Below are 10866 nucleotides of genomic sequence, written 5' to 3' on the forward strand. Positions count from 1 at the left end.
AGGGAGGGCAACGCGATATCTCCGCGTCGCGCCGGGGGCCCAAATCGAGTAATTTTCACAGAAATTAAATGACGCATCTAGCGGGGTATTTGGGTCATCTTTCCACCCCTATATATATTTCATAAACACGGAATTAAGCCCTTATTTCACCAAAACATACTCTTTCTCTCACAATTCTCTCAAGAACACATTAGGGTTTTCAATTGGGGATTCAAGTTCAAGCAAATTTCTCCATCAATCATCAAGAATCTTCCATCTAAGATATGTGTAGTGTTCATCTATGGATCCATTTCGTTCATAGAGCTCAAGAACCATGTTTTAAATATTACATTGTGATTGTCTTGTTGTGATATGACCATGTACATGTTGATGATTGTTGTTTAAGTTTCAAGATGATATCCAAAGGTGTTTTCATGAAGTATATGTATTCGTTAGTTGAAATCCATGAACTTTATGTGGTTTAAACTGGAAAAATTCATGAAAATACACCTAAGCTAAAAGAATGCATGCAAAGTGTGATAAAAGGCCTAGGGTGATAGAATTCATGTCCCATGATTTAATAGTGCCTAAATGACAAGTCCATGCTCTATGCTTTATGATTTCACATGAATTCCACGTGATTGATATGCGTCGTTGTTGTGATATGGATTGAGCATGATATTGAAGCTATGCAAGTATACACATATTGTATGAATTTCCCCTTCATACGTAAGATGTTGAGAACTATGCTTAGTGTGAAATCCCCTATTTATGATATGGTGAATTGTGGACTCCATTTTATGATCAAGTCAATTATGTGTGTCAGTTTTGTTCCATCGAGTCCTGAGGGTACTAGTACCCAAAAAATATAGTTGTGTGCCTAGAGCCATGTCACGTTATCATGATAATCTCAGTCAAGCCATGATCTATAGAACTCGGTCAGTCATGCGAGTCAGGAAATCTCAGAAATCTCAATAAATTCTCAGATAGTAGTACTATTTCGTCAGTCAACGGAAGTCAGTTACTCAGTCCATGTACAGCCAGTTAAATCATGTTGAATCTCTTCAGATGGGAGTAGAAGTTAGCACCGAATGAACCCAAGGATGGGAACTCACCTGCCAGTTTAGGGTGTGATTCTTAGTAGTCATCCTTGTGTTCCAGAACTACGTAGCCAGCGCAGGTTCAGACATCTTAACCTGCCAGATTAGGGTTGATGAGGTGGCTTAACCTATCAGTTTAGGGTTCTCATCATTCTTATTCGAGTACCTGCCAGCTAAGGGTCACTCACATCTGTCCTTACCAGCAGCGCTGTATTGACACCCTTCCAGTCGGGGTAGAGATTGGACCCCAACCTAGCTATATGCGTTACTGGGGCATGTCGGTTAAGCAACTACCTCCCATAATTTCAGTTCCAGTCTCAGTAAAAGAACTCAAATAGTTCTTCAGATTTTGGTATACCAGGACTGCCAGTTACAGTCAATTCAGTTACAGTACAAAACTCAGGTAGTTCTATCAGATTCAGGACTATCAAACACAGTCATCCATGTTATCAAAATTTCAGTATCGGTCATGTTAGATAACAGTAAACCATGTATTAGCGTACAGATCCAGATATCATGTATTCACGATTTTATTTACTATGTATGCATGTTTGAACTCTCACGTTCATATTAGTCAGTCAGTTAGCATTGTTCATGCATGTAAACCCTTTTGTATTTAGCCTACCTCACACGTATACCCAGTACTCCCAGTTGTACTGACGCATTTGCGCTATGGTGCTTTCTTTCATGTTACATCATAGGTTCAGAGACACGAGTTTTAGATCAGCAATAGCATTCCGATCGCAGAGTTGTAGTGAGTCCTCATCCATTCAAGGACGATATTATTTTATTTCATTCATTATTTCAGTTCAGTTTTGCTAGACGGAGTTAGTTGGAGACATGTTCCTTCAAATCCTTATTTCAGACAGTATTTAGAGGCTTTCAGATTTAGTTCAGATTTTAGATTTAGCTTTCAGTTGTTTTGGGTATTTGTTACCCTATATGGGTGTTATTATTTATCAGATATTCTATTCAGTTGAACCTTATGGCCCACTGTTCATGTTTTCCGCATTCTACATGTATATTATGCAATGTACAGGTAAAGATACCATTCATGGGTTAGCTTGTGGTCCTTCGGGGTCATAAGCACCGTGTAGCATTCCGGTTCAGAATTGAAATCGGGGTGTTACAGTATCTCATAGACAGGTTTGAGGTGTCCCATAAATAAAATTTATACTATTAATCAAACATCAAATGAAATTAATACCACATCTAGTCTTGGTATAACCTATACTATCCCATCAATCATGAGACTATTTTATGCCACCCCAATATGATATAAAATAGCTCGGGAATTATATTCCTGAGATAATTTTATTTATGAATCAAATAACTTCTAAATGTATATCCTCAGCTAAGGTAATCCTAAACTTCACACACAGTATGAGCTTCAGTGTGTCGAAGTATTTTTTTTATGTGTCTTATATATACTATTATCACAAAAATATAGTAATTAACTTTAGAATACATTCTCACAACAACTTATCATTTGACTACAATAAATTGATATAATTTAATATAAACAACTAGTGTCTGAAAAAAAATATTTTGGCCCATACCACTTCCTCTTTTGTTAATTATTATCCTCATTGGACAGTTTGTAAGAATCATTTGTAACAAAAAAATATAAAAGGAGATACAATTCAATAAGAGAAAAAAAATTGGTACAATGGAGAGTAATCTCAACTAACCAAAAAATTAAAATATTTTAAGCTATATTACTTAAACAAGTGAATTTGATCATGCTTAGTGCACTAATAAAAAACTTCATTATTTGTTATTGCTATTTAAATATTAAAAATAATGTTGAAATATAGGATACACCAACCAGGTTTTTGAGGTGAGGAGAATAGCAATAATACGGTAAACACACAAGAATTGTAGAAAATAAAAGAACACAAAGATTTATGTGAAAACCTCCTTAGGAAAAAACACGGTTTGCCCTCACAAACTCTCCAACTTCACTATAATCAAAACTCATTGATTACAGACTCTAATGAACTTAACTTTAAGTTCTTCAAGTTGTAATAACTCTACTACAACCACATCCCGACAACTCTGTCACCTGCACAATTAATATCGATTTACTCTAATCGACACGCTTTAGGTAACTCTACCTTTGCACTCTGAATATTGATTTACTCTAATCTACACGGCTTAGGTAATCCTATATAAGAACTCTATAGCAATCGAGAAGTTTTACTTTTGTACGTTGAGTAAATTGTAGACACCTAATTTTGTCCCTTCCAAGTCCAATTTTATTCATTTTTACCTCACTTTATCATACACCCTTACCCACGTGACTATACCCTCCATAAAATGACAAAAATAACAATCCTTAACAAATATTATCTTGTTGGGATCCTATCCTAACAAACTTTATCCTAATCAACTACTCCCAACCACACTCTACCTCTACACTACCTACCCTACCCCACTTCACCTTTTTTTTAAACCAATTCAAAAAACAACAAAAAATAATATATAAAATGGCAGGGGATATCACTCAAAGAGGACCCATTTTCTTCTTCTTCCTCACAAAAAGGACCCAGAGACCAAAAATTCCATGGACCATGATCTTCTTCTCCACAAATTACACACACTTTCTCACCAGTAACACGTACATGCACACTCTCATAAAACACATACGCGACACTCACTGTTTTACCTCACTGAATTGGTAAACACATACAGAGAGAGAGAGTTGCGAGGGAGAGAGATGAGGGAGAGCAGCTGAACGAGAGAGAGGGAAAAGGAGAATAGGGCGGAGAACACTGTTCCGATGACTGTTCGCTCACCGGAAGCCCCATCTCAGGTTCTGTACTGGCCAAGTTCGGCGAGATCTTTGCTGGTAGTCGGTCATCATTCGTCGACTTGACCGACCAGTTTGAAATCACCAAAAATCTCATCGTTTCTTTTGATTTTCAAGTAAATCCGGCTTAAATTCGTTGAAACTCACCGGAATCCTCCATTTCTCATCGTTTTACCGCCGTCCGAGCTTACCGAAGCTCAAGTTACACTATTCTTTGGTTCTGTTGTGTATTGGGGTTTTTGGGTTCGTCTGACTTTGTGTTCCATCGCCAGAATCGGGCTTCGGGGGATTCATCATTTTTTGTTCCTGTTTTGGGGTTTAGTATTTCGTGCGTCTCAACTAGTTTTTGTTTTAGAATTCCTCATTATCAGAGTTGGAGTTCGTCACTGTTGAGGTTCTGTTCGCAGTTTTCGAATGCGGATTCTATCCTTTCATTGAAGTATTATTCAATTTCGAAATCTTTGAATTAAGGTCCAATCCTATTCCCTCTTTCTGTTAGTTCATTATTCATTATATTCGGATGCATCAAATTGCGTTTAGGTCTTGCTTGATCTGTGTTGGTGGTGAATCTTTTGTTGTTTTGAATCGTGAATTAATTTAGAGTGAGAATTGAAAACTTGACATAATTGGTGAATTTTGGTTAGTTTGATTCATTGGTTGTTTGACTTGAAATGTACGTTAATCGAACTTGGTAGTATCTTTATACGTCAATTGGTTTAGGCAAACGTAGGTTAGGTAGGCAAAGTTTAGAATTTGTGGATTTGTTGAATGTTTGAAATTTTGTTGAATGGTTTAGTTTTATCACATTGAAAAGTTGTATTCATTTGGCCGGGGAATGCCTCGAGGTATTTGTATTGATTTATCCGGGGAATGCTCCGAAGAATTTTGTACTCAGAGGACGTTCGTGATCAAGGCCCGAGGCGTCGGGTAGAGCACGGGAGTTTAGTTTAAGATTAGTTTAGAATAGAGTTGGTTTATATTTTCGCATTTTTTTCTATTTCGGGATTGTAATAATCGGACTAGACATTATAATTTTGGATTTGTTTTGTTTGTTTGTTTGATTGATCATTTTGTGTGATTTTGTGTGGTTTATATATTCATAATATCAAATTAGCCTATACGCTCCGCCAAGCGACCGTGGTCAAACCACGGGATCGAGGGGTGCCTAACACCTTTTCCTCGGTCAACAGAATTCCTTAGCCGGAATCTCTGTTCGCAAACCAGTTTTAAAATGTCAAACTATTTCAAAAAGAATTTTCCAAAGGTGACTTGGCACACCGGATTATGCCAAGTGGCGACTCTGAATTTAATTGTAAAAAAATTTTCGGAACAAAATTTTCATTTTTCTGTCACTTAACAATAAAAACCCTTTCGAACTAAAAATTAAATCTTTTGGAGTTAAAAAAAAAGGGTGTGACAGCTCTGGCGACTCTTCTGGGGATCTTTTCAGAATTCAAGTTTATTTTTGGAGTCGTATCGGCTTTGTTTGGCATCATGGGCGTATAAACATTGTTTGTGATTATTGTTTGTGTTATTGTTATCACTGTTGTGCGTTTTCGTGCTCTTTGTGTACAGTATTTATCCTATATATTACCTTTTTTATATCTGGTATCATGTGTCTACCCCAAGCCTTCTTTCTGCAACAAGTTCGTAGTACACGTGTTGTACACGACCTCTAGTTGAGTCACCCTTATTTTAGAGGGGGAGCCGTCGGTGTTATGAAGTAGGTGGAAAGCAAAGCAGCCACTATCGACCATACGCTCCGCCGAACACCCTTGTTAGTGAACCACAACATAGGTCAGCCTTTAGGTCATGCTTATGTGCATCATACTGAGATCTAGCGGGACCCACATGACCCTTTGTAGGAGACTCACCTCTAAAGCATCCCCACGTGTTAACTGTTGTATCTTTAAGGATAACGTGGTCATTTGACGGATTGATTTGGAAAAAAGAAAACATTTGTTAGGAGTAAGGTGTGTAGGCAAAAAACGAAAAAGAAAAAAAAAAGAAAAAAAAAGAAAGAAAAAAAGAAGAAAAATAGAAAAAGTGAGTCAAAAAGAATGAATCAAAAGGAGTGTCGTAGTTTATTTTAGAGTTCTTTGTGGCTTTTGTTCTTCACGGTCCAAAAACTCAAAAAGATTTTTTTTTACGTTTTGCATTTATCTTCTCAAAGTACCGTAAGTTCAACAAAAAAAGAAAGAAAAAAAAAGAGGGTTTTGTTTGCCTTTTCTACTTATTTGTCAAAAGCAAAAATACCAAAAAGATTTTTCTTCATAATTGGTGGTGTCAGTCTTAGTTGAAGTGTCTAGTTGAAAATCCAAAAAGTTTTTATTCGTTTGTTTTTGGTTGTATCTCTTAAGTTAGGGTCAATTTATTAGTTAATCATTAATTGTCCAATTTGGACGAACTACACACCCCTGATTTTCCTCTTTCGGGAGTGAGATACGTAGGCAGCCTATTGTTGGTTCGGGGATCTTATTTAAAAAATCCAAAAAGAAAAAATTCTTCACTTTTCATCTAGAGTAGATGTTTCATACATGTCTTGAAAATAAAAATATAAAAAAAAATCTTTAATAGTTGTAGGTTTAATTTTGGTTGATCTTATTCCAAAAAATTCAAAAAAAGATTTTCTTCACTCTCTATTTAGAGTAGGTGTTTCATATACATCTTCAAAAGAAAACTACAAAAAGATTTTCCTTTAATAGTTTCAAATTTAATTTTCATATGAAATTCAAAATGGAAAACCCCAAAAGATTTTTCTTTGGTAATCATAGGTTTTGTTTTGTATAGGTATTTTAAAAGTAAAAAATGCAAAAAGATTTTCATCAATTCTTTTGACAAATTGTTATTTTCTTTTCTTCTTAAAGTTTCAAGGAAAAGAATGAAAAAAGAGTTTAATTGGCCATTTTGGCAAGACTTCACGAACTCCGCACACCTGATTCTCCCCTTTCGGGGTGAGATACGTAGGCGCCCTTCTAGGGTTCGGTGATTTTTTTTTCAAAAAAATAAAAAAAAATAAAAAGAGGATTTGAAAAATCGTTGAACTCTAACGCATTTGCTATCTCTTGTCCAGTTAGTTTAAGGTGGTTGGTTTGTGGCATTTTAGCTGGTCCTCCTTATTGCTCCAAGTCACAGAGGAAGTTATGGCCAACAAGGATACCGAGTTAGTTGTCACTAATCAAATAGGGAGTTCGGGGAATGAGAATGTAGGAGATAATGAAGAGATTCAGAAATTAAGGCGGCAAATAATAGAAATGCATCAAGCTTGGGCTAATGGGTTGCCGCCTCCTCCAGTGCCCAGTGATAATCTGAAATACCTTTCTATCTTGCCTCTCGTGTCACATGCACAATTTCTCATTTTTGTTGATATGCCACAACATGCATCAAGATCGACTCTGGGGCAACAATATCTAACCACTTCCAATGTTCATTTCCTCACTCCCCAATCCAAGTCTACCATATACTCGGCTCCAGCAGCTGTTCATGCTTTTGCGGCGCCACCCCCACCTCCTACGTTGGACAGCAAGAAAGGTCAAGAAGACCACATCGTCGTCGATCTCAGGCTCAAGCTCAAGTTTATGCCCAGGCTCCACATAATCACTCCCAAAATCCATTATACTCTGTTCCTCCACATCCATATCCCGTGTATAATACACAACCACATGTTCAACCCTCATCTTACCCATAATGGCATACCCCAACGCCCCAGAGTCATCCTCTAACTCCACAAACATACCAAAACCCTTCTAAGCTAGATTTTTAATCCAAGACAAATAATGAAATGAGGCAGAGGTCGAGAGATAGCTTTACATCAATTGGAGATTCATATGCCAATTTATTTCAGAGATTGGTACAGGAAGAAATGATCACTCCTCTCCTTGGGTACACCCTTAATCGGCGTTCAAGAAATTTTGATCCTAACGCACGATGTGTGTATCCTTCTGAGGCTCAGGGTCATAGTATTAAAAATTGTCGAGATTTGAAAAGAGATTGAAAAGATGATTCATGATGGATCAATAATGGTGCAGAACATTGATAGTGAGGGAAGCTCTAGTCATGCTGATATGCAAACTAACGACTAAGTTGTTAGGCTGAGCAATTGAGAATTCACCCATCTCCCTATTAGGAAGAGGTCTGGTAGTTTGTTTTGTCTTCTTTTTTGTTTTTCGAATTATTTCAGGGTTGTAGTTCGGGATCTATCTTGTTTTGTCCCTTTTTCAATTATGTTCAAACCTCTCTATCTTTCATTTTTATTAAATGGAGTGTCCCCTTTTTCTTTGTGTTTTAAATATGTATTGTTAGTTTATTTTTTTTACATAGTACATTTTATGTTGACTCTAGTGATATGATATGCTAGTGAAATTTACAACTAGATCTTAACATCCAATTTAAGAATGAACATTGAATCAGAGGGTTAAAGTTAGAAAAAGAGAGCATCTGACGAAATAGATAGAGTGCTGGGGCATCTGGTGATCAAGTTGAAGCCTTCTTTGAAAATTAAGACTATTATTTTGAAAATCGTGAGAATAACTTGGTCATCAATTGAAATACATATCTTAATTAGGTCAAGTAGTGAATGTGTGATCCTATGTCAAAAGGAACAGGAAGAAAATCAGCTCCACGAAGTCATGAGTTCTTCAGCATGAGGAATGTACAACAAAAATGGAGTTGTATGTTTGACAAGTGTAGAAAAAGAAGTGACATACATGCTCAGTTGAAGTTAGTGTTGTTAAAGTGCCACAAATGATCTTCATCTTTCATTTTCATATTGCATGATATGTACTTGCATTTTTAAGGATTGATATGACGAAGGTCTTTCATTCTACTATCTAAACATCGTGTCATCCTTTGTTTACCCATTTGAGCTTTAGTCCTATTTTCTTTCATACCCCTATTTTGGAATCATATAGAGTCAACAAAGCTCAAAAGAAAAGGTGTCGAGCAAAATAGTAGAGTCAGAAAAGTTTTAAAAAAAAAGAAGAGGAGAAAATGTGTCCGAAAGGAGAAAAAGAAGAGCGTCGAGAAAAATAAAGTCAGAAAAGTCCCAAAGAGAAAGGAGTCAACAAAAGGAAAAAAAACTTAGAATCAAGTGAAAAAAAACAAGCTGCCAGAACTACGCATGACCTGATTCTCCTCTCTCGGGGGTGAGATACGTAGGTTGCCTTACTCAGGGCTCGGTCCAACCAAATAAACAATTTTGAGTCACCCAGTCAAAAGAAACTGGGGCATAAGTTAATCCTCATTATTTGAGACAATTCCAAAAGTTGTAAGTCCTACCCCACTTCAAGTGTCGTTTGGGCCCCATGTTATCCCTTCTTTCTAACCTTATCCAAAAACCAAGTTACAACCAAAGAAAGACCTTCAGATCAATCTTTGAGGATGTTAAGGCGGAGCATGCAAGGGATATGATGATGCATTTGGGAACTATTTGTCTTCCTCAATATAGGGAATCAAGAGAAAAATAAAAATGAGAGAGTCTTATTGCATCATAAGGTGATGGCAAGTTGAGAGAAATAAAAATGAGAGAGTCTTATTGGTGAAAACCCTCACGCGCACCATAAGGCGATAGTGAGCCAAGAGAAAATGAAAGAAGCTTGTTGGCGAAAACCCTTCAAGGCGTCACTAGCCGAATGAGGTCTTAAATGCAACTGACTTAAGAAAGCAACTCAGTTTCAAGGTCATTAACTCAACAACAATGGGTAAAAAGTTTGGATGAAAATATCAAGCTGCTTAATCCAAAATGCATGACATAATCATTAGTGTTAATTGTCATTTTTAGATGAATTTTTCGTTTCTTTGTTTTAAAAGGGGACATTCATTGTCTTTTCTTTCTTCTCTTTATTTTAATTTTATCTTTCTTAAGTCAGTTATCAAAACAAAAATTGTTATTCTTTTTTTGTTTCTTGTCTTTGAGTCAAGTCCGTATCAAAACAAGTGAGAAAAGATTTCAAAACTGGCTACCAGCTTCTTTAATTGCACAAAGCAAGACAAAAGCTAGCACATGAAAGAGACATGATTATGAGCCCAAAAAAAGGCATGCAGGAAGTTTTGTCAACAGAGAAGTCGGGGAACTCATGGAAATACCAAGGTTCAAAGGGTTTATTTGAGAAATACGACAAAGCAGAAATACTGTGTTTGTTTCAGAGTCACTCTTAATAAGTTGAGTTTGAGTCAATGATACAACAAGTCAATGACATATGCTAATGGTTGGAAGCAAAGCTAAATGTGACGGGGCAGGAGCAATTGCCTCAAAAGCCAAAGCCACAAACTAGCCATGTTTTTAAACTCACAAGTTTTCATTGTATGTAATAGGAATAAATGTTGCATTCAGATCAAGGATTTCAGAGACTAAACATTAAAGGCCGTAATTTCTCACCTCAATAAATGCAAGAGGCAAGGTTGCTGTACAGGTTTGGTAATCAAAATCATGGCAAAACTCATAATTCAAGATCTCTAGGAGACGCACTTCCTTGTTTTGTTAATTCAAGCAGCTTTAGTAAGGAGACACACTTCATTGTTTTGATAATTCAAACAACATTGATAAGGAAACGCACTTCCTTGTGTAACACCCCATATTCAAGTACATGTATTGGCGTATTCAAGTACGTGTATTGGTCTTATTTATATGGAATTAATTTTTTATTTTATTTTTTTTATACCAGAATTTGCCCTTCGATGGTTCCATACGAAGGTTATTGAATAAGATTTTCAACAATATAAAGATTTCCAAAAACGGATAAGTTTCGGATATAATTGAGCACGTTCGAAACTATAAAACGGTGGCCGGGATGTTGTGAACAGTAAATGTGCAGGAAAATTTCCTACACAAACTACTGAGGCCTGCCAGTTTTTTTGGGTCAACTTTGAACGATCATAACTCCCTCAATATAATGAACTGGGAGAGCTACCACATATAAAAAGAAATATCTTTGAGTCTTCTTTCCAATGCAATTGGTTTCATCCAAATCCAACATC

This window comes from Capsicum annuum, chromosome 3 (assembly GCF_002878395.1).
Source record: "Capsicum annuum cultivar UCD-10X-F1 chromosome 3, UCD10Xv1.1, whole genome shotgun sequence".
In the NCBI taxonomy this organism is placed as follows: Eukaryota; Viridiplantae; Streptophyta; class Magnoliopsida; order Solanales; family Solanaceae; genus Capsicum; species Capsicum annuum.